The sequence below is a fragment of the Microtus pennsylvanicus genome, chromosome 4 (genome assembly GCF_037038515.1).
Source record: "Microtus pennsylvanicus isolate mMicPen1 chromosome 4, mMicPen1.hap1, whole genome shotgun sequence".
NCBI classification, from domain to species: Eukaryota; Metazoa; Chordata; class Mammalia; order Rodentia; family Cricetidae; genus Microtus; species Microtus pennsylvanicus.
In genome coordinates this window covers 106316407-106343988 of record NC_134582.1, presented here as the reverse complement: position 1 = coordinate 106343988, position 27582 = coordinate 106316407, and the positions used below count along the sequence as shown (strand labels likewise).

The window sequence follows — 27582 nt, the reverse complement described above, 5'->3', positions numbered from 1 at the left end:
AAATTCTACTCTTTATGCTGTGAATGTGGTTTATTACCATTGCTTATAAAAGAAGCAACTTTGTTCAATGGTAGTGCAGAATAGAGCTAGGAGGGAAAATTGAACTGAAGGAAGGGAGAAAGAAGGCAGAGTCAGGCAGTTGCTATGTAGTTGCTGGAGGAGAAAGACACCGGAGCCGTACTAGAAGGCCACAATCTCATAGTGATTAATAGAAATGGATTAATTTAAGATGTAAGAGCTAGCTAGAAATTCAGCTGAGCCATCAGGGAAACCGTGTTGCAATTAGTATAGTTTCTCTGTGATTATTCCGGTCTGAGCAGCCAGAAAACCAATGCACGCTATCCTTTTACACAAATTCATCTGTGTGCTTCCGGTAACAGTAATAGGAAAATCAGTTTACAAAATATAATTAAGACCATTCTCTTTGTGCTGGAGACATGGCTCAGTAGCTGAGAGCACTAGCTTGTCTTCCAGAGGACCCAGGTTCAATTTCTAGCAATCACACTTTTGTGTATAACAATATTTCTAACTCCAGTCAATCACAGGACATTCAATAATCTCTTTTACCTTTTACAGGCACCAGGTGTGGATGTGCTACAAGAACATAATGCTGGTAAATTATCAATACACAATACAAATATAGGAATTATAAAGACTTGTTCCAAAAAGAAGAAAAGGAGAGAATAAGGTTTCAATTGTAAGTTAATAAGATATTTGTATCAGGTCAAGGCTGAGTCACCAGGAAGACTGTCTGAGAATAAACATATACTTACGCTGATTTGTGAAAATTTTGTTTTACCCACAATATTACATAACTGAGAGTTCTTTCACAATCATCTAATAGAAAAATAGAAGATATAGTTTCTCAATTTTTCCCACTGGGCATGCCAACATTCAGGCAGAAGTCCTTTCCTGTGAATCAACATGAGGGGGCTAAAAGTTGCATAACCAAGTGCCAGAAATTTTTTAATATTTACCATCAAGGAATTATCCACTAAAGAGACACTTAAAAATAGAGAAAAAGCACAGTCAGTCCAGTAGAAGAAAACAAAACAGAGCATCAGAAGGACGACACTCTGAGCAGCCCTCAGCTCAGGGGGAGTTCTGTAGAGAAGCTTGGAGTTCTGGAGGTGGAGGACATGCTGGTGGTGCTTGTGGAGAAGAAGTACCATGTAGCCACTGGTCGCTCCCATGGCTCCCTGAAACACAGCGTCTCTCAGGACCATGAGAGGGAGAGCAATCCATTTTGTTTTTTGACTTTCTTGCATAAAATGCAATAATTGCTTTCACTCTTAAACTGTGATATATTCAGGCTTGTACTTGTAATGGACTGGATTAGGTTCATACCTATTAAAGCATTGAGTATCCAAAAGAATGAAAAGAATGGAAGGATGTGCCATGCAGACTGTGGTCTGAGCCTCCTCCACCCAGATGTTCTGGGACTGATGATGATGGCCTGGACCACAGTGAGGAGACTGCTGGTGTAGATGAAGACCCCACAGGCCACCCTCTCCAAGTAAACAATGATCTTACATCCAATGTCATCTAGGAAGTTTCTCAAAGCAAAATCTGCCATTGTCTTTGGCAATCCTTTTGCAAGAAGGATTATGATGTTTGTGAAAGCCAAGTGGATGATAATAAGGTGGATGTGTTTATTCTCAGTGCTCCCCCACCAACTGAATTATATAATTCACAGAAACATAAATGTTTCCCAGAGTGCCAAACACAGTCATGAAGAGGAAAACTATTTGCTTAATAAATTTCAAAAGCATTTCTTCCTTTCTGGGTAGAAAATTTTGTATTCAGGATACAAAAAGTTTTTTTCCATAAAGCATCAGTAATGCTAGACATTTATCTGAAAAACATTTCACATAATAGCATTTTCTGATATACGAGAGTCAGTGGTGGACACATGTGCTGCTGTAGACTGGGTCCCTGAACTCCTCCTCTTCCCTGTGGACTCTGAGTTATGTGTGTGCTCTGACAGGGGAGCTTGGTAACTGGAATAAAACTCTAAAGTTTTAAAGGAGATATGTTTGAGCTCTATATTAGCAAAATTGACTTGTTAAAACGTGTATTTGTGTGCATGCGTGTGTGTGTGTGTCTGTTTGTCTGTCTGCCTGCCTGTCCATATGCATGGATTGATATAGTTAACTCTCATCATAAATGAATTGAACTGCAAATTTCCCCTAAAATTTTTTTTCTCTTTGTTTTTATTTTCCTCTTAATTAGTGCAACAGTTTCTAGATTTGCATCTGGCTTCAAAGCCTTATAACTTCAATTTTGACATGCTAATGTTTTTAAAGTTTTATGTTGATCATTCTGTGATTTCACTCCATATAAGTATTTACTAATTTTTTTAAAAGTAGTTATCAATGTCAAGTTCAATTGCACAACCTTTTCAGATAGAGCCCTACAGTTAAAGCAAATCATAAACATATATCCTGAAATTTTTCATGTAACTGCCAGGCTGCAGCTAGGGATGGTGTCCAGCAGAACCTTGTGTTGTTTTCTAGAATAGGGGGTAGCAGAGATCTCTGATCCTAGTAAAAGACTTCTGGACATCTGTAACCCCAGTGAGTTACCTCAGGACACATAAGGGAATATAGACCAGCTCTGGACCAGGGGATGCTGATAAGGTAAACCTAAGAACAGGATAAGTGATGGATTATATATTGCCATGAGTACAGGATTTGAATCATGAGTGAATATCAACTGCACGTAGCACAGTAAGTGGGGGCATACTGGTGTGAGCAGGGGTTCCACTATCTAAGAGTTCAGGGTGGTGTTTGCTTCTGTGGGGCCTTTTGAGCATCTTTTATGTCAGCTGGATTTGCAGCCTGCTTTTCCTCCAACCTGTTTGTCAGGCAGACTGGTTTTTTATACACCAGTCCAAGCTGATTCCAGAACTTGGACTGCGGTAGGATGCTATTCTTCAAGTTCTGGAAATCCATCCTCATTTTTCAGGGATTTGTGGTAAGCTTTGGGCACCTTTTCTAGGATATGAAAAATCTGAATATTACAGTAGATACATGGGCTGATGTGTTCTGAGTACTTACAATGTCTCTGTTCACTGCCCTCCTTCCTGCTAAACTCACAGGATTGCTTTAATTGTCTATATACCGATGATTGTATGGGTGACCTTCATCACCCTAACCTTGTTCTGAGATTAGTACCCAGGTGGCCTCATGACTCTAGAAACGTCAGTTATTGATTTCAATTATTCCACTAGCAAAGAGGTAATTATTGCCTGATTGAGTGAGTCCTAGAAAGCACAATACCATCTAAATATCTGTACAAATAAAATATGCTCCAGATATTAATAGAAAGTGCACTGTCAGTGGAGGAAGAGCTGTATCATCTTCCACATTATTTGGAAAATGCTAAAGGAAATGAATTTAAAAGATGGAACAAATTTGTCTTTAGATTGGTGGGTGATGCCAGGATGAGTCTTACCCTCAAGAGCCTGAGATAGGTTACATCCACGCATTCTGGTTTTCTCTAAAAGAAACAAGCAAGCAGGCAAAGAGACTCAACTAAAAAGATTGTTGCTCTTTGCTACTTAGAATGGGATAAACTTAAGATGAGCTGTTTCAGGATGTCCTCCTTCACAGCCTGGATCCTAAATAGTGCAGTTCTCAAGATGGTAATGATAACTGTTACACTGAGTGTTATATTCTTCACCAGTCAGGCATACAATGACTGGATTTAAGACAAGTATTATAATAGTATGTGATAAAAATTGAAGGCCTTTAAAGACAGATACAGACAGAAAACCATAAAACAGAGTTAGAAGGCTATTGTAAAACTATGCCAATATTAGAAACATGAAAATGTATCAACAGTGAAAAGTGCAAGGCTTACAAACACTATTGATACTGTTGAAGCCACAATGATAGAAAGCTTACAACTGAAAGAAGGATTTTATTTTTTCATTTATCTAGTAATTTTTGAGAGAGAGTCTCCCTCTGTAAATCAGGCTAGCCCTGAACAATTCCCTTGCCAATCTCTATAGTGCTAACATTACAGCAATGTCTCATGATCGTCTCCAGGGTTTACAGACATCTGAAAATCTTAGGTATCTTATTGATCCATTTAGAAAGGTAACTTAGGCTAAGACCCAGCCAGAACTGTCATGATACTCCAGCCTGAGGATGGATAGCGATACCTCAGCATTTCTGTTCCATCTCTGTATCTACAGGAACTAGTCTCCTTTGATCTTTCTGGAGCCAGGGCCAGAAGGAAAGTGGAGGTCCTGAGGATCACAGAGCTTGGAACCTGCTCCCTGGATTAGTCAGACAGAGTCTTCTGCTTTAATGACTCTCCATGATACAGCTGGGAGAACCGAAGCTCTTACATCCATGTACTGACCTGGACCTCTGTGGTGCAGACAGGATCTGGAGCAGCTCTGGGAAGGTGACACTTTCCAGGTCATATTTGTACTTCAGGATTTGTGGGATCTTTGCTGCCATCAGGTATTGCAGACTTCAAGTTTCATGTGGTCACAGTGTCAGGGGAAGGAAGGCCTCTGCTTAACCCTCGTCCTTGATTTACAGCTTCCCTCTCTCCACGATTACTACATCTGTTTTGCTCAACAGTTATATCAAGCTTAATTATGGTTTAATTATTTTGACAAGAAAAACAAGAGGTGAGAAAATGAACAACTAACTTAAGTTTCTGTGTACGGAGTACCCTGCAACTTCTGACTGGTTTTCATCTTCTCAAAGTGCCCAGCTGTGACCTGGACAGAATCTACTTCTGACACATAGACCAGATCTCTCGCTTTTCTTTCTGAAATCCCTCATCAGACAGGAATAGAATAAATGATGCTAAGCACTGCAGATGCTGCTTTCTGATCAAGTCCCAAGCATGGACCAGGACGATTTAGAGTCCATTGTTCTACCTCGGTCTATTGGTATTGAAGGACTCTTCTGTAAATGATTCTTTCATTCCTGCCCCTTAAGTACTTTAAATATCATATTGTGTAGAAGGAGTGGCGGGCCTGCTTTTCGTCCCACCTGGCTCTCTCTTGGTTAGCTTTATAGCTGAAATAACAACACACAAACTGTATTCATATAAACACTGCCTGGCCCATTATATCTAACCTCTTCTTGGCTAACTCTCATATCTTGACTAACCCATATTTAGTAATCTGTGTAGCACCATGAGGTGGTGTCTTACCTGGAAAGATTCAGCATGTCTGATCTGCATCCATCTTAGGCCGGAGCTTCATCGCATTTGGCTCAGAGAAAAGAAGCATGGCAATTGCCCCACTTCCTCCCAGCATTCTGTTCTGTTTACTCCGCCTACCTAATTTTCTGTCCTATCAAGGGCCAAAAAAAAGTGCTTGCTGTCTAGCGTGACATCTGAGCTTTTTCCCAGAACCATGGTAGAAAGATAGAATCCATTCCTCAGAATTGTCCTCTAACTTACACACACACACACACACACACACACGAAAAGAGTCAATGTTTTTAAAGATATATAGGAGTCATTTTATTACTACATTTTTTTTCTTTTCTTAAGCCAGTCATCCTCTAGATCTCTTGGCAATCTGTTCTCAGGTTCTTGATCACCAAGAGCCTGAGCAATCTCTTTGTCCCCCTGATTTGATCCAGTTTTCCCTTCTGACCTTTCCTTTGGTAAGCATGGCTTCTAAGGATTGCCTTTTCCTGTCCAGTTTGTGTGTTTTTGATCCATAGCTTTATTATTTCTTGGATTATATTTGAACCTTCTGAATTATATTTGAAATAGAGTAATTTGCTGTTGTATATATATGTATATGTCATATGTATATAAACATATGAATATGGGACAGCATGTTACGATAAAGGAAGTTATGATGTTTGGTCCCCAAGATTTGCATATATGCTAAATAGTTGGAAAGCCAATCTGAACCCTTCCTCTTCTACTTCCTAGGTATCATTACAGGATTGCTTTAGAGTTTTCTGCCCTGCAGATTTTTGGAAGCCAGAACTGTGAACCCTGGCTTGTACCTAGAATTGATAGCTGGTATCACCTGGCTTTAGGTTCTGCCTTTTAACTCATGCTTTTCCATTGCATATGGGGACACCTGAAGCCAGTACCACACTGATGGAAGCAGTATCCAATTCTGGGTGTCTAACATTTAATGAATTATGTGATAATCTTCCATCAAAAGAACATTAGTGGTCATTAATTAAGGTAGGCTACTGAATGGATAACTCCAGAGTCAGAGATCAGAAGCTCTTAAACATGACTATCCTCAAGCCAGGTGTGGTGGTGAATGCCTTTATTCGCAGTACTGGGAAGCTGAGACTGGCAGATCCCTATGTTTTTGAATCCAGGCTGATTCACATGGCCAGTTCTATCCCAGCCATGGTGATATAGTAAGACCTTTTCAAAAAAAAAAAAACCAACCAAACGAAAAAAAAAACAAGTGCAAATCTGTAATGCCAGCACCAGAGAGACTGCGGCAGGAGGATTGTGACTTAGAAGCTACCTAGAGATAAACAGTAAGAACTTGTCACAAACCACCCTATCACTACACTCAAGTCAACTAAAGGGTTTCAAGATCTCCTTGCTGTGTGAGCCCACAGGTGAATGCTGTCTCAAGACTGACAGAGGAAGCAGTTCCTGATTCTCTTTGTACTTTCAGGATTCCTGTGGTTCTTTGTTCAAGGAAGCGCCACAAAGACTTCAGGTGTCATTGTCACCATGTCAGGAAACTGCAGTCTCAGTCCTTGTGGTGAAGCTTTTCTTCTTCCTCCACAATCCTTACAGTGTTTGGCTCAGAAGTTTATTTTGTGTGTTTATGTGTGTGTCACAGCACACACGTGGAGGTCAGGGGACAACATGTGGGAGCCAGTTTTTTTCTCCAGAGACAGGGGTTGTCTGACCTGTCGGCAGGTGCTTTTACCCACCGAGTCTTCTCTCCAGACCCCTCTCTATTCCTAATGTTGAACAATCTCTTCATCATTCAGATTAAACACATCTTTCCTCACTCCTTCTCCATGTTCTTACATCACTTCCTTTTGAGTCAAATTACACAGACTGACTGAGAAAGTAAAGGGTTCATTGGTCTGGTCTTCTATGTCAGTTTCTAGAAAACGGCTGTAACAGGAGAGGGTGAGACTCAGAGAAGCAGTAGATGTTCCCTACAAACAAGTCACATTACAAGAGGAAGACAAAGAGCTGGAGGGATGGTTAAGAGACTTGCTCCCCTTGCAGAGGATCCTGGTCCCTCACCCAACACCCACTTCATGGTCCCTCCCTAGCCATAATCATAACAATGGTGCCATAACACTGGGCAGACTTTTCCGGCATTTCTTCATGTCTGCCTTCATTTGAGGACTGCCAGAACCATGTAACTTTCAATCTGGTCCAACTAAGGGTCGCTGGAATTCTATACCCAACACCGGCAAAATCAGCAGTGACAGTAGGCTCCTTCCCTTCCCCACCTCTTGCTTGTTTCTCATGACTGAGAATTCACCTCTTGACCATGATTTCTCATCTCCCAGCTCCAGTCGAAAGTCCCAATACTGGTCAACCACATGGCTCTCAGGCTTAGATCCCTTCTGGGCCCCAGTACCCAGGAGATGGGGTTGGGCTGCAGCTTGTGCCCCACACCACCCCACTGCTACTGCCCCTGTAGGTGATGACCCAAGGCCAGCTCGTGTCATGGTCCACGTTAAACTTCTGGGACGCTGGAGTTCAGTCTCTAGACCTTATCTCTACCTCACTCATGAGAACTGTGCCTATCCCGAAAGATAGCAATCCAAACAGCTGCTTCCATATCCCGTCACCTGACGGGGCTTCTCTGCCAGGACGCAATAGCTGGAAATGTGTGCCCTGCTGCTGCAAGCTCTTTCTGCTTCTCTCCCTGTTTCCTTTCCTTGTCTGTCTGTCTCCTGTTCCTGGCATGTGACCCGGCCATGATAAATCTCTTTTCTGCCCACAGCAGCCACAGTGGCCCCTGCCTCCTCCAACAGTGGCTAACTTTGGCCACCTTTTGCTTTGGTGGCAGGATTCTCTTTCCACCTGGGAATGTTCGCATCCTGTTCAAAATGTCTCACTCTTCTGTTTATCTTTTCCTTGCTGCCATCGGGGGCCATCCCTCTTCCCCCCTCCCCCAGCTGTGGGCTGGCAGAGGATGTAAGTGTGAATTGTGTGGCCTCACGCGTGAGATTCTGAATGCCTGCATCCTTTATATCTGTCTTTCTAAGGGCATATGGTTGAAAATCTATGCAGTGCCTTGCAACATGTGGTCAGGCATCATCTTAGCAAAGGACAGGTCAGAAGGCCTAACAGCCATCTTTGCTAAGAGTGACTTCTGCCTGCTATCTCTCTAGCTCGCCCTCCTGGCTTGTAGGGACTCCACCTACCTGCCTGCTCCATATGCAATGGATTTGTTCTCTTCTACCTGCTAGGAATCTCTGACTTTGATTCTCCACTGTCTTTCTTTTTTCTGTCTCTCTCTTTATACGTACTATCTGTTTGATACCATGTGTGAATCAGAAATGGAAAAGCCAGCTTCCTTTCCCTCACTATTCACATGATGCTTTAGCTAACTTCAACGCTGCATGTGTTTGTATATGTGTATACACCTTAAATCCAATTTCATGTATATGTACATGTACTTATTGTTAAAAAGTGATTGAACAGTCCTAAGAAACTCTGTTCATTGTATCTCCTTCGAGACAAAAAGCAAGTGTCAAATATTTTTAAATTGGTATGTGCTTTTAAATGATGATAACAATATGGTTAGATCTGTTACCACATAATGTATATGTGACTCAACCCTGCTTTAATATATGTTCTACATTATAAAGATCGATTTCAGATTAACAAAAGTTAACCTAGAGATTTCCTGTAAGCTGTTCTCCACTACTGTCAGTTTTTACTGCTACGCTTCTACTGCAAATTTTTCTTTTACTCCTTTGCCCTTTGCAAGTATAAATCTGTCCTGCTAAGTCAAAGCCGGTTACAGTCAAGCTGGAGGAATCTGGGTAAACATTCCTTCACACCCTCTCAGCGGGGATCCAGCTCTTCAGGTGAATCCTGCTCTAATGTCATTATAGACATAATTTATTATATTATATATTATATTTATCATATATTGTATATTATAGACATAATTATATATTATATATAATAATATGTGATATATTATATATAATATTATATATTATAGACATAATATATTTACCCAAATATATACCCAATAGACATCACTCAAATGCTCAGAAATATGCAGAATTTGGCATCTAGATGTTTAATTCGGGCTTTTCATAACAGAAAGACAGGTTGGCTCCTGGCAGCAACCCCTATTTCCACTGAAGAAGATAAATGGATACAAAAAACTTCCACCCATAACTCACTTCATCAAGTGAAAGTGCTAGCCATTGAGCATACTGCCTTTCACCTCAACTGCTGCAAACCTCTTCAGATGTGGATGATGGGACACTGGAATCAACTTCCTCATGTTTCTCAGGGAAAGTTTGGTCTTACTACAAACTTCTAATCCACAGAATCTTCTAAAGTTTGTGAGGGTCAGCCAAAAGATGAATGTTGCCCTAAGACCTGACCTCAACGACCGTGGAGGACCTGGGGTGGCTGTCTAGGTAGCCAATCAAGTAAGTCTGTCTCTTTAAAATTGATAATCAGGTAAAATTTACCCTCCTCAAGTTCTCTGATGGAGTTTGGTGACTGGTAGCTTTGCCAGTTGCCTTCTCAGTTCTCTCTGTAAAATTCAGGTCACAGGCCTCACTCTCCTAGATCCAATACTAAGTCTAGACACAAATTATATCATTGCCAGGCTCAGATAAGAAATAAACTCACAAAACAGATTTCTACTGAATGTTAAGGTGATGTCATAGTGATGGGAAAGGAACAGGTGCTTTTTAGGGTCACGTGTAAAAATGCAAAGCTTAAGATGTGAGGATTGAGGATGTTTGAGGGTTTAAGAAAGTGTTCTAAAGTGTGTAATGCAAGTCATGAAGTTATGAGGATTGAAAGCTTAGGTGATTGAAAAAGGCAAGGGATCTGAGATGCTTTAAAGAATAAAACCTGTTGCGTATTTCTCTCTTTCATTATGCTACTGTCATATTAGGAAATGTTAATGTGCCTAAAACTCACGTTTTCACAAAGTCAAAGAATTCTTGTAAGATCCAGGGAGCCAACTTGGAGGATTGACGTCAAACAGCTCAGATGCACCCCTCCCTCACTCAATTGCCCTGCCCTAACAGCCTACAACTCCCCACCTTTCCCTGGTCCTCACACCCTCCCCCTCAATGATCAGGACCTAAAGGTTTTTTTTTTTTTCCCTAAACTTAGCATTGTCTACCTAAACTTAGCCTGCTCTGCCAACACCTTGCCAGGTCCAAGAGACACCGGACAGTTCCACAGAGCCTGGGGAGCAGTGAAACAACCAGATACCATAGAATGACGCCAGCACCCCAGCTTTCTCAGGTCCCCCAAGATTTCAACACCCACAAATCAGCAGGAAGCAGTCTTGAAAACCTGGTGCCCCTATCCCTGTCCCACATGTTATTCCCTTTAATCTCACCAACTTTATAACAAGGAAAGACAGGAATATTAGGATGCAGGCATTATGCTGCCCTGCCCTGTCATCTGGCAGGATGTAACCAGGCAGTACCCTGGCCAGCCCAGGGTCCTAGTCTGCATATAGGTGCAAAAGGTCCTTTTAAAAGACAAGCTTTATCCCCCCTCTCCTCCCTCCCTCCCTCCCCCTCCCCTCTCTCTCTCTATCTCTCTCTTTCTCTTCCCTTCCTTCTAGCAGTTTTTCAATAAATTCCACACTCAAACTCTGTCTCTGTGGTATATTTGTCACCTGCTGAGGTTTGGACCTACCCACCAGCCACTAATGTCACTCTTGTGTGGTCCTCAACCTCCATGGGACCCATAAAGGTCCCAACTCATGCTGAAATCCTAAAAATGACAACAGGTAACTCTAGTTCCCAGGGACTCAATGTCCTCTTCTGTTCTGTGTGGGTACCTATACGAATGTGGCATACACTCATACAGATACCTGCATACAAATACATCATTATATTAGAAGAACAAGCTATTTAATAATCTATAGCACAATACAGTACACATCACTTACTTAAATGTTTTGTATATACAGTGCAACCAAGCAAAATATAAAAATTTACACATCACTGCAAAGTAGAGTCATGATGCTCCCAAAATGTTAAAAGGATTTAGTAATATATGACAGAGCAATTTAAAAAAAAGTCATAAACTGACCTCTAGTGAGTCTACAATTGCATGTTCCAATGATTATATCAATTAGAATTATTCAGAATGGGTCTATCAGAGTCTTAGAATCATGTCAATATCTTATTGTTGGTGCCCGAATGTGCCCAATTTAAGAAATCAAGTAGTGAATGCTTTATTTAAATGAAAGTAGAATCAGATAATCTTGCAGCTCTTTGGTGACAAACAGCTGGATAGTGTTGTGGGAAACAACCAAGGCATTGACAAAGAACAGCTGCAAACAAGCCTCAACTACTTCAATCTCACTACTTATTACTCTTACAGAAAGGCAAATCCATATTTTGTAATTAACATAGAAACTATAGATGATATAAAAGGAAACTTTGCTGTGTGTACCTTATTCAGTTTATCCCATATCTACAATCTTTATTCTTGCAGAAACCCTTCACGAATATAACACCAACGAAATATTTCAGCACATTTACTCTCTGTGACTGGTGCATTGGGATTCTATGAAGTGGATGTAGTTCATATCATTTTTTCACAATTCTGTAAAACATTTTCTAAACATGGAAACATACAAACACTTTGACGAACCCCAAATAGCATCATATTACTAACATTTAGCAAGCAGAATATCAGGTATAAGATATGGAATTTCTTTGAATAAGTTGATTAAAATTGATAAAAATTTACCAAATTCATTTGTGTGCTTCCAGTTATGGTGACAGTAAAACCAGTTTTACTAAATATAATTAAGACCATTTTCTTTGTGCTGGAGACATGTCTCCATAGTTGAGAGCACCAGCTTGTCTTCCAGAGGACCAAGGATCAATTCCTAGCAACCACACTTTGGTTGAGATTAACCTCTCTAACTCCAGTCAGTCACAGGTCGTTGGATGATCTCTTCTACCCTTTACAGGAACCAGGCATGGATGTGCTACACAGACATAATGCAGGAAAATCTACATGCAATTCAAATGTAGAAAAGTTTTTTTTAAAAAAAATTTTAAAAGAAAAAATGGAGAATGAGGTTTCATTTATCACTGTTATTCACTAAGATCTCTCTCACAGCTCAAGGCTGTGAGTCACCAGGAAGATTGTCAGAGAATAAACACATGCCTGACCTGCTTTGTGAGATTTTTATCTTACCCACAACATTATGGAACTTAGAGCTCTTCACACTCATTGAATAGAAAAATTAGAGAGATATTTTCCCAATTTCTCCCACTGAGCATGCCAACACTCAGGCAGAAGTCCATCCCTCTGAATCAACACAATGGGGCTAAAAGTTGCATAACCAAGGACCAAAAATTTTTGAATATTTACCATCAAGGAATTGTTCACTAAAGAGAGACTCATAATAAGAGAAAAAGCACAGTCAGCCCAATAGAAAAAAACAAAACAGAGCATCAGAAGGAGGACACTCTGAGCAGCTCTCAGCTCAGGGGGAGTTCTGTAGAGAAGCTTGGAGTTCTGAAGGTAGAGGACATGCTGGTGGTGCTTGTGGAGAAGAAGTACCATGTAGCCACTGGCTGCTCCCATGGCTCCCTGAAACACAGCATCTCTCAGGACCATGAGAGGGAGAACAATCTATTTTGTTTTCTGACTTTCTTGCATAAAATAACAATAGTTGTCTTCACTCTTAAACTGTGATATATTCAGTTTTATACTTGTGGCAGAACAGATTAGGTTCACACTTATTAAAGCATTGAGTATCCAAAAGAATGAAAAGAATGGAAGGATGTGCCATGCAGACTGTGGTCTGAGCCTCCTCCACCCAGATGCTCTGGGACTGATGATGATGGCCTGGACCACAGTGAGGAGACTGCTGGTGCAGATGGAGACCCCACGGGCCACCCTCTGCAGGTAAATGACAATCTTACATACTATGTCATCTAGGAAGTTTCTCAAACCAAGAGCTACCACTGTGTTTGGCAATCCTTTCAAAAAAAGGATAAGGAAGTTTGCAAAGGCCAAGTGGATGAGAATAAGGTGGATGGGTTTCTTCTCAGGGCCTCCCCACCAACTGATCATATAATTCACTGAAACAGAAATGTTTCCCAGCATGCCAAGCACAGTCATGAAGAAGAAAATTATTTCTTTAATAAATTTCAAGAACATTTCTTTCTTCCTGGATAGAAAGAGGTTTTCAAAAAAAGCATCAGTAATGCTAGACATTTATCTGAAAAACATTTCACATAATAGCATTTTCTATATACGAGAGTCAGTGGTGGACACATGTGCTGCTGTAGACTGGGTCCCTGAACTCCTCCTCTTCCCTGTGGACTCTGAGTTATGTGTGTGCTCTGACAGGTGAGCTTGGTAACTGGGAAAAAAAACCTAAAGCTTTAAAGGAGATATGTTTAAGCTCTGTAAAGGCAAAATAAGCTTCCACAAGTGCGTATTTGGTGTCTGTCTGCTGTCTGGCTACACGTATAGATTATCCTAGTTCGTTCTCAGCATGACTGAATTGAACTGTAAATTTTTCTACTTTTTCCTCTATGTCATCGTATTTCCCCACCCAGTTTCCAAAGACACAGGCTCCTTTCTTATTTGCAACTTGATTAATGTAACAATTACTAGATTTGCATTTGGCTTCAAAGCTTTATAACTTCAATTTCTACATCCCAATTTTTTTTTCAGAAGGTCAGTTGAGATACATCCCAATATTTTTAAAAATTTTTATGGTGATCATTCTGTGATTTTACTCCATATAAATGTTTACTAGTTATTTTTTAAAGTTAGTTTTCAATGTCAAGTCCAATTGTGGAACCGTTTTAGATAAAGCCTTACAGATAAAGCTGAATCATCAAAATATAAGCTGAAATTTTTCCTGTAACTACCAGACTGCAGTTAGGGATGGTGTCTAGCAGAAAACTTGTGCTGCTTTCTAGAAGAGGAGAAAACAGAAATCACTGTGATCCTAGTGAATGACTGCAGGGCATCGGGAACCCCAGTGAGTGACCAGGACATGTAAGGGAGCATGGGACAGCTCTGAACCAGGAGATCCTAACGAGGTAAACCTAAGAATTGGATTAATCAGGTGTTATATACTGCCAAAAGTTACAAGTCCTCAACGTCAACTGCACATAGCACTGTACGTGGGGCATACTGGTGTGAGCAGCCGTTCCACTAAGAGTTCATGTTGCCATTTGCTTCTGTGGGGCCTTTTGAGCAGCAATTATGTCAGCTGGATTTGCAGCCTGCTTTTCCTCCAACCTGTTTGTCAGGCAGACTGGTTTTTATACACCAGACTGAACTGATTCCAGAACTTGGACTCGGGAAGGATGTTATTCTCCAAGTTCTGGAGCTCCATTCTAATGTCTCAGGGATTTGTGGTGAGCTCTGGACACCTTTTCTAGGATATGAGGAATCTGAACATTAGAGGGCTGCAGGAGTTTGTGTGTACTGAGAACTTGCTATGCCTCTGTTCCTTCCTGTTAAACTCACAGGATTGCTTTAAATGTCCATGTCTTCATCATAGCCTTGTCTGAGGTTTGTGTCCAGGTGGCCTCATGACTCTAAATATGTCAGTTATTGCTGCTCCTCTAGCAAAGTGGCAATTATTGTCTGTATCTATGAGTCCTAGAAATCACAATACCATCTAAATATTTGTACAAATGAAATATGCTCCAGATACTAATAGAAAGTGCATCAGCTTTCACTGACATATTTAGAATTAAAACATTAAATGTTTTGTTAGTGATTGGAGTCTGTCAAAATCCCAAGTACTAATAAAAAATATTAACAATTTTCTGTTTCTTTAATTCTTGCTTTCATGGGGGATTCCTACTTTTCTTGTCCTCTCTTCCCCTTTCCAAGCTTCAAGTCATATTTGAGACCGGGCTCTGATCTTCTAATAACTGATTCCTTACTACTGAAGTCACTGTCGGTGGAGGAAGAGGTTTCTCATCTTCCACATTATTTGGGAAATACTAAAGGAAATGAATTTAAAAGAAGGGATGGACTTGTGTTTAGATTGATAGGTGATGCCAGGATTAGTTTAACCCCTAAGAGCCTGAAGTAGGACATTCTGGTTTTCTCTAAAAGAAACAAGCAGGCAAACAGACAAAACTAAAAGATTGTGGTTCTTTGCTGCTTAGCATGGGATAAACTTAAGATGAGCTGTTTCAGGATGTACCCATTCACAGCCTGGATCCTAAATAGCAGCAGTTCTCAAGAAATTAATGGTAACTGTTACACTGAGTGTTGTATTCTTCACCAGCCAGGCATACATGACTGAATTTAAGACAAGTATTATAATAGTATGTAATAAAATCCAGAGCCTTTAAAGACAAATACAGACAGAAAACCTTCAAACTGGGAGTTAGATGGCTATTGTAAAACTATGCCAATATTAGAAAAGGGAAAATGAATCAAAAGAGAAAAGTGTAAATGTTACACACACTAGTGACACTGTTGAATCCACAGTGCTGGCAAACTTACACCTGAAAGGATTTTATTTTCTTTCATTTATCTAGTAATTTTTTGAGGGAGAGTGTACCTCTGTAAACAAGGCTAGCTCTGAACAATTCCCTTGGCAAGTCTCTCTAGTGCTGACATTATAGGAGTGATCTTCTCCAGGGTTTGACAGACATCTGAAAATCTTATGTATTTATTGATCCATTTTGACAGGTAACCTCAGGCAAAGGCCCAGCCAGAGCTCTGTCATGATCCTCCAGCCTGAGGATGGATAGCGAGGCCTCAGCATTTCTGTCCCATTTCAGTATCTCCAGGAACTAGTCTCCCCTGATCTTTCTGGTGCCAGAACCAGCCTTCCCAGGGCCAGAAGGAAAGTAAGGGTTCTGGGGATCACAGAGCCTCTCAACTGCTCCCTGGATTAGTCAGAGAGCCTTCTGCTTTAATGAAACTCTCCATAGCACAGCTGAGGGGATCACAGACCTTACCTCCATGTGCTCACCTGGACCTCGTGGTGCATACAGGATCTGGGGCAGCTCTGGGAAGGTGACACTTGCCAGGTTGTATTTGTACTTCAGGATTTGTGGGCTCTTGGCTTCTGTCAGGTATTACAGACTTTAGGTGTCATGTTGTCACAGTGTCAGGGGGAAGAGCCCCTGTCCCTGAAGTACAGCTTCCCTCTCTCTTCACAATTACTGCATCTGTTTTGCTCAGAAGTTATTTCAAGCTTAATTAGGGCTTAATTACGAGAAGAAGGATATGAAGTGAGAAAATGAACAACTAAGTTTCTGTGTACAGAGCTCCCTGCATCTCCTGCCTGTTTTCCATCTTCCCAAAGTGCCAACTATGGCCTGGCAGGGGATCAACTTCTCACATACAGATCAAGTCTCTTTTTTTCCTTTCTAAATCCCTCCTTAAACAATAGTAGAATAAATGATTCTCAGCACCGGAGATTCTGTTTACTGAGTAAGTTCCAAACATGGACCAGAACAAGTTCAGAGTCCCTTGTTCTACCTGTGACCGTCAGTCGTTAAGGTGTTTCTGTAACTCATAGTTTCATTCCTGTCCATGAAATATATGAGACTTGAAATATTATTTGCCTCACCAACGTTGGCCTGATTCTAAAAGCAATGTTTGACTAGGTGGACGAGGGCTGTAATCCTGGCCATGGTGCTTCCCAGCTGCTTAGGTGTCATCTCCCTTCAGACTCCCTTTCTCCACCTGCAAATGGGAATTGTCTTGGCGGCAGGAGTCCTCAGTAGTTAAGATGAGATTGTGTAGATAAAGGGCCTCCCTAAACATAATGGTTGCTCGAAGGTGAGATATATACTTTTGTGTTTCTTTTACCTTGCTACAAACTTAACTTCAAAAATAGGGGGAAAATTAAACAGTATTTAACAAAAATCTGTGGCATGCAAAATATAAATAAATAGATAAAAAATAATAGCAATGTTTGTACAATATAAAACGTCAAGGACACTTCTAAAATTTATGTGTGTCCAAGAGTGGTCCTTTTGTGTACTTTTTATCCTAGTTCCTAGGAGTCTTTCCTAAATCAAATACAACCTGATGTAAATAAACATGGGTGTAGGCCTGATATTAGAAGTGATGATGTCATCATTTTGTTTTTGAGGATTAAGCTCCACTGGGTTTTCTTGGGAGATGAGTTCGAGGTCACTTGGTCTCTCTTTGTGCCCTGTGTAATGGTATCTCCAACATGTGGGTGAAGCTGTCATATAATAGAATTTAGAAGTGTTTCTGCATAAATGAAATGACAGCTTTTGGGGAAACCAGGATGTCTATCCTCTCTATTGAGTGGGGGAAATATAGATGCAGAGAAGCTAAGTTGTACATTATATATACCATGATAGATAGAAATGGAAAAATAAAATAATTATTGGCTACACTATGCAGCCAATGGGTCATCTCGATGCCTTTCAACAGGGTATCTCTTAGAATTATGATAATGAAAAAATCATGCCGCTTTCATTATGCAGCTTTCTGAGAGAAAGAAAATAACAATCATTACCACTTTTATTAGTCTCTGATATATTAATACTACTAGTGTGTTTTCTTTTACATTTAAGGCCCTATCTTACTGAATCCATTTATTCTAGACAGAGACTATTAGCAACTTTCTTTTCTTTTGAGCCTTACTTTTTTTTTTTTTTTACTTACTCAAATCTTTGTCAATTTCTGCATCAGCAGACAGAGTGGTCAACAAAAAAAGAAAAAAAAGCAATGTGCCAGAGAGTAAGTCTATAGTCATTGTGTTTGTCTACTTTTGTTGCAATAAATACATGAGGCAAGCTAACTTTATTAAGACAAATTTATTTAGCTTGTATTTCAAGGACATGGTTATCACCATTGTCTCTATATGGACTTGAAGAAGTACATTTGTCTGGGTGGCATAATGCTCGTGAACATCCTGAATTGAAAAGTAGATTTTTTAATAGAAGTCATCCAGAAAGTATTCGAGACTCCAGGCTGACCCACAAAAGTTTCCACAGAATAAAGAATAGAGTCCTTTGTCAAATATCTGTACGATTGCATTTACCATGTTTGCCCCATTACACACCAGAAATTATTTACAACATAACGGCTTGGTTGTAGTGGGGTGTGGGTGAGCCAGCCCTGAAATTGTGATCATGGGACAGCTGTACCCATTTCCCATCCTGCAACCAACCCTACCGCTGCCCAGACCCAGACTCAGGCTTTATGATTTGCCTTTTCCAGTATCCACCCCATCTATGATCTGCTGCAGCACGTGAAGGGACCTGACATGCAGACCCAAAGCTGCAGGATCTCCATAATACAGACTTTAGACCATCTATTTGGTACCAGATAAGAATTCCGTTCTAGGGGCTGGAGAGATGGCTCAGAGGTTAAGAGCATTGCCTGCTCTTCCAAAGGTCCTGAGTTCAATTCCCAGCAACCACATGGTGGCTCACAACCATCTGTAATGGGATCTGGTGCCCTCTTCTGGCCTGCAGTCGTACACACAGAATATTGTATACATAATAAATAAATAAATAAATATTTTAAAAAAAAAGAATTTCGTTCTGTTTATTGTGTTCCAGATTCAATCAGAGAACATCTGGTTACCTCCGTATCAGCCATTCCTTTATAGCAACAGTTGAGCACGTCTTGTGTGTTAAGTTGGTAGTTCAGTATGCTTGGTCCACAGAGAAGGACAAATGGTGCTGGGGAAACTGAGTGCACACATCGAGAAGATGCATACTAGATCCATTTCTGCGGCCCGTGAGATCTGCTCCCAAAGCTGCACCCAGGGTGGACAAAAAAAAAAAAGTCTCGAAAGCAGGGAGGATTTTAGGGACAAAGACTCACAGGCATCTCAGTGTCTTGCACTCTTTATTTCCAGCTCTCCTTCTCCCGAGCCTCTTTGTTCATACAGTTTTTATACATACAATACGGCAGACTTTACGCAGTAGAAAAGGTTACACAGGCTGTTTCTCATAATGCATTCCTTGAGTAAACAATAGACAAACAAGAGAGCTTGTCAGCTGTCTGGTGGTGGATGATTGTAAAAGGGAGTTCTGGCTACAGTGTTATCCTTTATCTCTGATGGAGATAGGTTGCCTGAGTTACAAGGAAGAAAAGGTAAATTACAGCGGAATCAAAGAAGGGGTTGAGTACTAACCTACATTTCTTAGATGTAACTGACTTTATAAGATGACCTTTTAGATTAATGAAACTTAAGGATGCCTGTTTCCCCTCAGCCCCGGTGGTCCTGACAGGAGAGTGTTGCACAACCTGGAAGCAGATCACTAGCAACCAATAGGTGGGGCAAGGGGGAAAAAAAAATCTGTGAGTAACCATGACAACCGAGGTAAAGCAAGAGGCAAAAGAACGAATGGACACTTTGGGCAGAAAGGCTGACCACTGAGATAAATGTCCCAAATCCAAACTAGATTTTCTTATCCTGCAAGTAGCATAAGGAGGAAAATACAAGAGGGAAGTTTGAAACTTTATTCAAGGCTGTGGGGCCAGGCTTTTTCTGGTAGTTCCTGGCCATCTCTGAAGCTTCTCTCAGGGTGACTGCCATAAAGCTGTTTCCCTGCAGACTTGATTAATAGATTATTTTCTCCTGTAACCCATGTAAATTCCCGGACTTGGCATAAGCAGTTGCTTATGTGAGCCTAGGATTCTGTGCAGTCTGTGCAGGGCTCAGGGGATCCTCACCGCAGCAGCCCAGTCCTGTTTCCCATTCCCTAATCCCTCTGCTCTCGGCAGCTCTCACTGCTCTCAGGAGTTTGGCTTCACCAGGAGAAAGAGGCTCCTTCTGCATTCTCCATCTCAGAGGCCAGGCCTCTCCCTGGCTCTCTGTCATTTGCTGACTCAGAATCATGATGACTGTGATCACAGAGTCTGCAGGTAAGGGGGTGGGAAGGGATCAGCGTCCTGAGGGTGCTGGTGTCTCAGACTTTGTCCCAGTTTTGTTCCCTTCTACTTTCACATTAAAACCGGGAACTGATTTGAAAGGAACATTGATAATCCCAAGGGAGTCACTTTCTGGATGTTTTCAAAGGATAGTAACACTGATAATAGAAGATGATCAAGTGTCAGAGTAACGGCTAATCACCGATTCCTGGAGAAGACGTGTCTTGGGTATTCATGTTTGCGTTTGTTTCATGGGACATGAGCATGTCGATTTAGGTCATTGGTGATGTTTCTTGGAACTGATATCTGTCTCACCTTTGTTAAGTGAGTGTTTAGATCTTTGATTGTTATTACATCCATTTGTTAGATTGTGGGCCCGCTGAATAATACTAGTCTAGGGGCTGCTCTGTTTTGCTATGTGAATTAGATGTCAGGAGTGGTCTAAGCTCAGCTAGGGTGCATATCACTTCTGACCAAGCCTAGAGGCAAACTTTTTACATTTGTAGAAAAATCTTTCTTCCAATTTTCAGAAGTCTATAGATGGCCACTGGATTCTACAGGTGATCCTTGGGTGACGGGGGTTTCGGTCAGAGTGGGTGTGGGTGGTGATCTGTGGAGGCAGGGGACAGGGTGCTACTACATCTATAGGAGAAGGTGGGTGAGGTATAGGCCACCTGGGGTTCCTTATCTAGAACCAGGGGCACAAGATGCCATACAGCCCAGCCCTTAATTATGGGATAGACTGTTTGGTGGAAAGGTGACTGAGTCTGTGGTTCCTACCTGGAGTTCAAGGTCGGTCAGTCCTGGATCAGCGACACGGGTGGGTGGCTGACAGGTTGACAGGTATGCAGACTGGCTCTGGGGGTGCTACCTGGAAGACCAGGTTAGAGTCCAGCTCTCCGAGAGCCATGCTAGTACATCTAACACATGGATGAAGTGCCTGACAGGTGAGTGGGTGGATGGACTCTGTGTTTTAATTATTTTAACAGAGGGAGGCACTGTGAGAAAGTGAACAAGTGTCTACACCTAGGGGTCCTTCTGTCTAAGTTTCTATGCCTAGGGGTCCTCCTGCCTAAGTTTCTATGCCTACGGGTTCTTCTCTCTCCACTGCCTGTTAACTTTTCTAAAATTCCAAAACGGTGAATCAGAGACATGCTTCTGGGATAGAATAAGTCACCTTCTCAAGTCCTTCTTTTTATGTGGGACGTAACAACACTGGACATCTGCTTCTGAGCACATCTCAATTACACCTGAGCAGGATGAGACATTGCTACACCTCGGCAGGTTCCAGTTCAGAGTCTGCCTTATTAGTCCTTAAACAGTTGGTGAGATCCAAAATCCAACGTTGGTGAGGCAAATAATATTTCAAGTCTCATATATTTCATGGACAGCAATGAAACTATGAGTTACAGCAAACACCTTAACGACTGATGGTCACAGGTAGAACAAGGGGACTCTGAACTTGTCCTCGTCCATGTATGGGACTTACTCAGTAAGCAGACTACTCGGTGCTGAGAATCATTTATTCTACTATTGTTTAAGGAGGGATTTAGAAAGGAAAAAAAGAGACTTGATCTGTATGTGAGAAGTTGATCCCCTGCCAGGCCATAGTTGGCACTTTGGGAAGATGGAAAACAGGCAGGAGATGCAGGGAGCTCTGTACACAGAAACTTAGTTGTTCGTTTTCTCACTTCATATCCTTCTTCTCGTAATTAAACCCTAATTAAGCTTGAAATAACTTCTGAGCAAAACAGATGCAGTAATTGTGAAGAGAGAGGGAAGCTGTACTTCAGGGACAGGGGCTCTTCCCCCTGACACTGTGACAACATGACACCTAAAGTCTGACAGAAGCCAAGAGCCCACAAATCCTGAAGCACAAATACAACCTGGAAAGTGTCACCTTCTCAGAGCTGCCCCAGATCCTGTCTGCACCACGAGGTCCAGGTGAGCACATGGAGGTAAGGTCTGTGATCCCCTCAGCTATGCTATGGAGAGTTTCATTAAAGCAGAAGACTCTCTGACTAATCCAGGGAGCAGTTGAGAGGCTCTGTGATCCCCAGAACCCCTACTTTCCTTCCGGCCCTGAAAAGGCTGGTTCTGGCACCAGAAAGATCAAAGGAGACTAGTTCCTAGAGATACTGAAATGGGACAGAAATGCTGAGGCCTCGCTATCCATCCTCAGGCTGGAGGATCATTATGGAGCTCTGGCTGGGCCTTTGCCTGAGGTTACCTGTCAAAATGGATCATTAAGAAATATAAGATTTTCAGATGTTTGTCAAACCCTGGAGAAGATCACTCCTTTAATGTCAGTACTAGAGAGCTTTGGCAACAGAATTGTTCAGGGGTAACCTGGTTTAAAGAGGGAGACTCTCTCTCAAAAATAACTAGATAAATTAAAGACAAAAAAAATCCTTATTTCAGGTATAAATTTGCCAGCACTGTGGATTCAACAGTGTCACTAGTGTGTGTAACATTTACACTTTTCTCTTTTGATTCATTTTCCCTTTTCTAAAATTGGCATAGTTTTACAATAGCCTTCTAACTCCCAGTTTGAAGGTTTTCTGTCTGTATCTGTCTTTAAAGGCTCTGGATTTTATCACATACTATTATAATACTTGTTCAGTCATTGTATTCCTGGCTGGTGGAGAAAATAATATTCAGTGTAACAGTTATTGTTACCATCTTGAAAACTGCACTATTTAGGATCCAGGCTGTGAAGGAGTACATCCTGAAACAGCTCATCTTAACTTTATCCCGTGCTAAGCAGCAAAGAAAAATAATCTTTTTAGTTCTGTCTGTTTGCCTGCTTGTTTCTTTCAGAGAAAACCAGGATGGGGGAATGCAACCTACCTCAGGCTCTTGGAGGTTAGACTCATCCCGGCATCATCCATCCATCCATCTAAACACAAGTCCATACTGTCTTTTAAATTAATTTCCTTTAGCATTTCTCAAATAATGTGGAAGATGAGACATCTCTTCCTTCACTGACAGTGACTTCAGTAGAAAGTAATAAATTATTAGAAGATCACAGCCTGGTCTAAATATGACTTAAATCTTGGAAAAAGGAAGAGAGGACAAGAAAAGTAGGAATCTCCATGGAAACAAAGATTAAAGAAATAGAAAATTGTTAAAATTTTCTATTAGTTCTTGGGATTTTGACAGATTCCAATCACTAAGAAAACACTTAATGCTTTTATTCTAATTATGTCAGTGAATATTAATGTGATTTCTATTACTATCTGGAGCATTTTTTTTATTTGTACAGATATTTAGATGGTATTGTGATTTCTAGGACTCAGAGATATAGACAGTAATTGCCTCTCTGTTAGAGCAGCAGTTGAAAGTAATAACTGACATTTTTAGAGTCATGAGGCCACCTGGACACAAACCTAGGGCAAGGCTATGTTGATGAAGACATAGACATTTAAAGCAATCTTGTGAGTTTAACAGGAAGGAGGGCAGTGAACAGAGACATTGTAAGTACTCAGAACACACAAACCCATGTGGTCACTGGAATATTCTGATTCCTCATATCCTAGAAAAGGTGCCCAAAGCTTACCATAAATCCCTGAGAAATGAGAATGGAGCTCCAGAACTTTAAGAATAACATTCTCCCCGAGTCCAAGTTCTGGAATCAGCTCAGCCACCAGGTATAAAAAACCGTCTGCCTGACAAACAGGTTGGAGGAAAAGCAGGCTGCAAATCCAGCTGACATAATAGCTGCTCAAAAGGCCCCACAGAAGCAAACACCACCCTGAACTCTTAGATAGTGGAACCTCTGCTCACACCAGTATGCCCCCACTTACTGTGCTACGTGCAGTTGACATTGAGGACTTATAGCTTTTGGCAGTATATAACACCCCATTAATGCAATTCTTAGGTTTATCTCATCAAGATCCGCTGGTCCAGAGCTGTCCCATGGTCCCTTACATGTCCTGAGGTAAGTCACTGGGGTACAGATGCCCAGAAGTCATCCACTAGGATCAGAGCTCTCTGTTTTCTCCTCTTCGAGAAGGCAACACAAGGTTCTGTTAGATACCATTCCTAGATGCAACCCGGGAGTTATATGAAAATTTTCAAGTTTTTTTTTTATGATTTAGCTTTAACTGTAGCGTTTTATCTAAAAAGCCTGTGCTATTGGACTTGACATTGAGAAATACTTTTAAAAATTGTCTAGTAAACATTTACATGGAGTAAAATCAACATAAAAACTTTAAAAATATTAGAATTATTAGAAGTTATAAATATTAGAAAATATTAGAAGTTATAAAGCTTTGAAGTCATGTGCAAATCTAGAAAATATTACACTAATTAAGATGCAAATAAGAAAGGAGCCTGTGTCTTTGTAAGTTGGGTGGGGAAATACGATGACATAGAGGAAAAAGTAGAAAGATTTACAGTTCAATTCAGTCGTGCTGAGAACGAACTAGGATAATCTATACGTGTAGACAGACAGCAGACAGACACCAAATATGCACTTGAGGAAGCTGATTTTGCCTTTACAGAGCTTAAACATATCTCCTTTAAAACTTTAGGGTTTTTTTCCCAGTTACCAAGCTCCCCTGTCAGAGCACACACATAACTCAGAGTCCACAGGGAAGAGGAGGAGTTCAGGGACCCAGTCTACAGCAGCACATGTGTCCACCACTGACTCTCGTATACCAGAAAATGCTATTATGTGAAATGTTTTTCAGATAAATGTCTAGCATTACTGATGCTTTTTTGAAAAACTCTTTCTATCCAGGAAGAAAGAAATGTTCTTGAAATTTATTAAAGAAATAATTTTCTTCTTCATGACTGTGCTTGGCATGCTGGGAAACATTTCTGTTTCAGTGAATTATATGATCAATTGGTGGGGAGGCCCTGAGAAGAAACCCATCCACCTTATTCTCATCCACTTGGCCTTTGCAAACTTCCTTATCCTTTTTTCGAATGGAGTGCCAAACACAATGGTAGCTCTTAGTTTGAGAAACTTCCTAGATGACATAGTATGTAAGATTGTCATTTACCTGCAGAGGGTGGCCCGTGGGGTCTCCATCTGCACCAGCAGTCTCCTCACTGTGGTCCAGGCCATCATCATCAGTCCCAGAGCATCTGGGTGGAGAAGGCTAAGACCACAGTCTGCATGGCACATCCTTCCATTCTTTTCATTCTTTTGGATACTCAATGCTTTAATAAGTGTGAACCTAATCTGTTCTGCCACAAGTATAAACCTGAATATATCACAGTTTAAGAGTGAAGACAACTATTGTTATTTTATGCAAGAAAGTCAGAAAACAAAATGGATTGTTCTCCCTCTCATGGTCCTGAGAGACGCTGTGTTTCAGGGAGCCATGGGAGCAGCCAGTGGCTACATGGTACTTCTTCTCCACAAGCACCACCAGCATGTCCTCTACCTTCAGAACTCCAAGCTTCTTTACAGAACTCCCCCTGAGCTGAGAGCTGCTCAGAGTATCCTCCTTCTGATGCTCTGTTTTGTTTTTTTCTATTGGGCTGACTGTGCTTTTTCTCTAATTATGAGTCTCTCTTTAGCGCACAATTCCTTGATGATAAATATTCAAAAATTTTTGGTCCTTGGTTATGCAACTTTTAGCCCCATTGTGTTGATTCAGAGGGATGGACTTCTGCCTGAGTGTTGGCATGCTCAGTGGGAGAAATTGGGAAAATATCTCTCTAATCTTTCTATTCAATGAGTGTGAAGAGCTCTCAGTTCCATAATGTTGTGGGTAAGATAAAAAAATCTCACAAAGCAGGTCAGGCATGTGTTTATTCTCTGACAATCTTCCTGGTGACTCACAGCCTTGAGCTGAGAGAGAGAACTTAGTTAATAACAGTGATAAATGAAACCTCATTCTCCACTTTTTTTTCTTTTAATTTTTTTAAAAAAAACTTTTCTACATTTGAATTGCATGTATATTTTCCTGCATTATGTCCGTGTAGCACATCCATGCCTGGTTCCTGTAAAGGGTAGAAGAGATCATCCAACGACCTGTGACTGACTGGAGTTAGAGAGGTTGATCTCAACCAAAGTGTGGTTGCTAGGAATTGATCCTGGGTCCTCTGGAAGACAAGCTGGTGCTCTCAACTATGGAGACATGTCTCCAGCACAAAGAAAATGGTCTTAATTATATTTAGTAAAACTGGTTTTACTGTCACCATGACTGGAAGCACACAAATGAATTTGGTAAATTTTTATCAATTTTAATCAACTTATTCAAAGAAATTCCATATCTTATACCTGATATTCTGCTTGCTAAATGTTAGTAATATGATGCTATTTGGGGTTCGTCAAAGTGTTTGTATGTTTCCATGTTTAGAAAATGTTTTACAGAATTGTGAAAAAATGATATGAACTACATCCACTTCATAGAATCCCAATGCACCAGTCACAGAGAGTAAATGTGCTGAAATATTTCGTTGGTGCTATATTCATGAAGGTTTTCTGCAAGAATAAAGATTGTAGATATGGGATAAACTGAATAAGGTATACACAGTAAAGTTTCCTTTTATATCCATCTATAGTTTCTATGTTAAGTACAAAATATGGATTTGTCTTTCTGTAAGAATAATAAGTAGTGAGATTGAAGTAGTTGAGGCCTGTTTGTAGCTGTTCTTTGTCAATGCCTTGGTTGTTTCCCACAACACTATCCAGCTGTTTGTCACCAAAGAGCTGCAAGATTATCTGATTCTACTTTCATTTAAATAAAGCATTCACTACTTGATTTCTTAAATTGGGCACATTCGGGCACCAACAATAAGATATTGACATGGTTCTAAGACTCTGATAGACCCATTCTGAATAATTCTAATTGATATAATCATTGGAACATGAAATTGTAGAGTCACTAGAGGTCAGTTTATGTCTTTTTTTAAAACTGCTCTGTCATATATTACTAAATCCTTGTAACATTTTGGGAGCATCATGACTCTACTTTGCAGTGATGTGTAAATTTTTATATTTTGCTTGGTTGCACTGTATATACAAAACATTTATGTAAGTGATGTGTACTGTATTGTGCTATAGATTATTAAATAGCTTGTTCTTCTAATATAATGATGTATTTGTATGCAGGTATTGTATGAGTGTATGCCACATTTGAATAGGTACCCACACAGAACAGAAGAGGACATTGAGTCCCAGGGAACTAGAGTTACCTGTTGTCATTTTTAGGATTTCAACATGAGTTGGGACCTTTATGGGTCCCATGGAGGTTGAGGACCACACAAGAGTGACATTAGTGGCTGGTGGGTGGGTCCAAACCTCAGCAGGTGACAAATATACCATAGAGATAGAGTTTGAGTGTGGAAATTTATGAAAAACGGCTAGAAGGATTGGAAGGGAGAGAGAGAGAGAAAGAGAGAGAGAGAGAGAGAGAGAGAGAGAGAGAGAGAGAGAGAGAAGAGGGGGAGAGAAGGAGGGGGGGATAGAGCTTGTCTTTTAAAAGGACCTTTTGTGCCTGTATACAGACTAGGACCCTGGGCTGGCCAGGCTACTGCCTGGTTACATCCTGCCAGATGACAGGGCAGGGCAGCATAATG

The 27582-nt window shown here is 40.8% G+C and overlaps 3 pseudogenes; 1 reads left to right on the top strand and 2 right to left on the bottom strand.

Moving 5' to 3' along the window:
- Window positions 1-795: 795 nt before the first annotated feature.
- Window positions 796-1914, bottom strand: LOC142848869 (vomeronasal type-1 receptor 4-like; annotated as a pseudogene).
- A 10491-nt stretch (window positions 1915-12405) lies between these two features.
- Window positions 12406-13404, bottom strand: LOC142848868 (vomeronasal type-1 receptor 4-like; annotated as a pseudogene).
- An 11334-nt stretch (window positions 13405-24738) lies between these two features.
- On the top strand, window positions 24739-25736 carry LOC142848867 (vomeronasal type-1 receptor 4-like; annotated as a pseudogene).
- Window positions 25737-27582: the final 1846 nt, after the last annotated feature.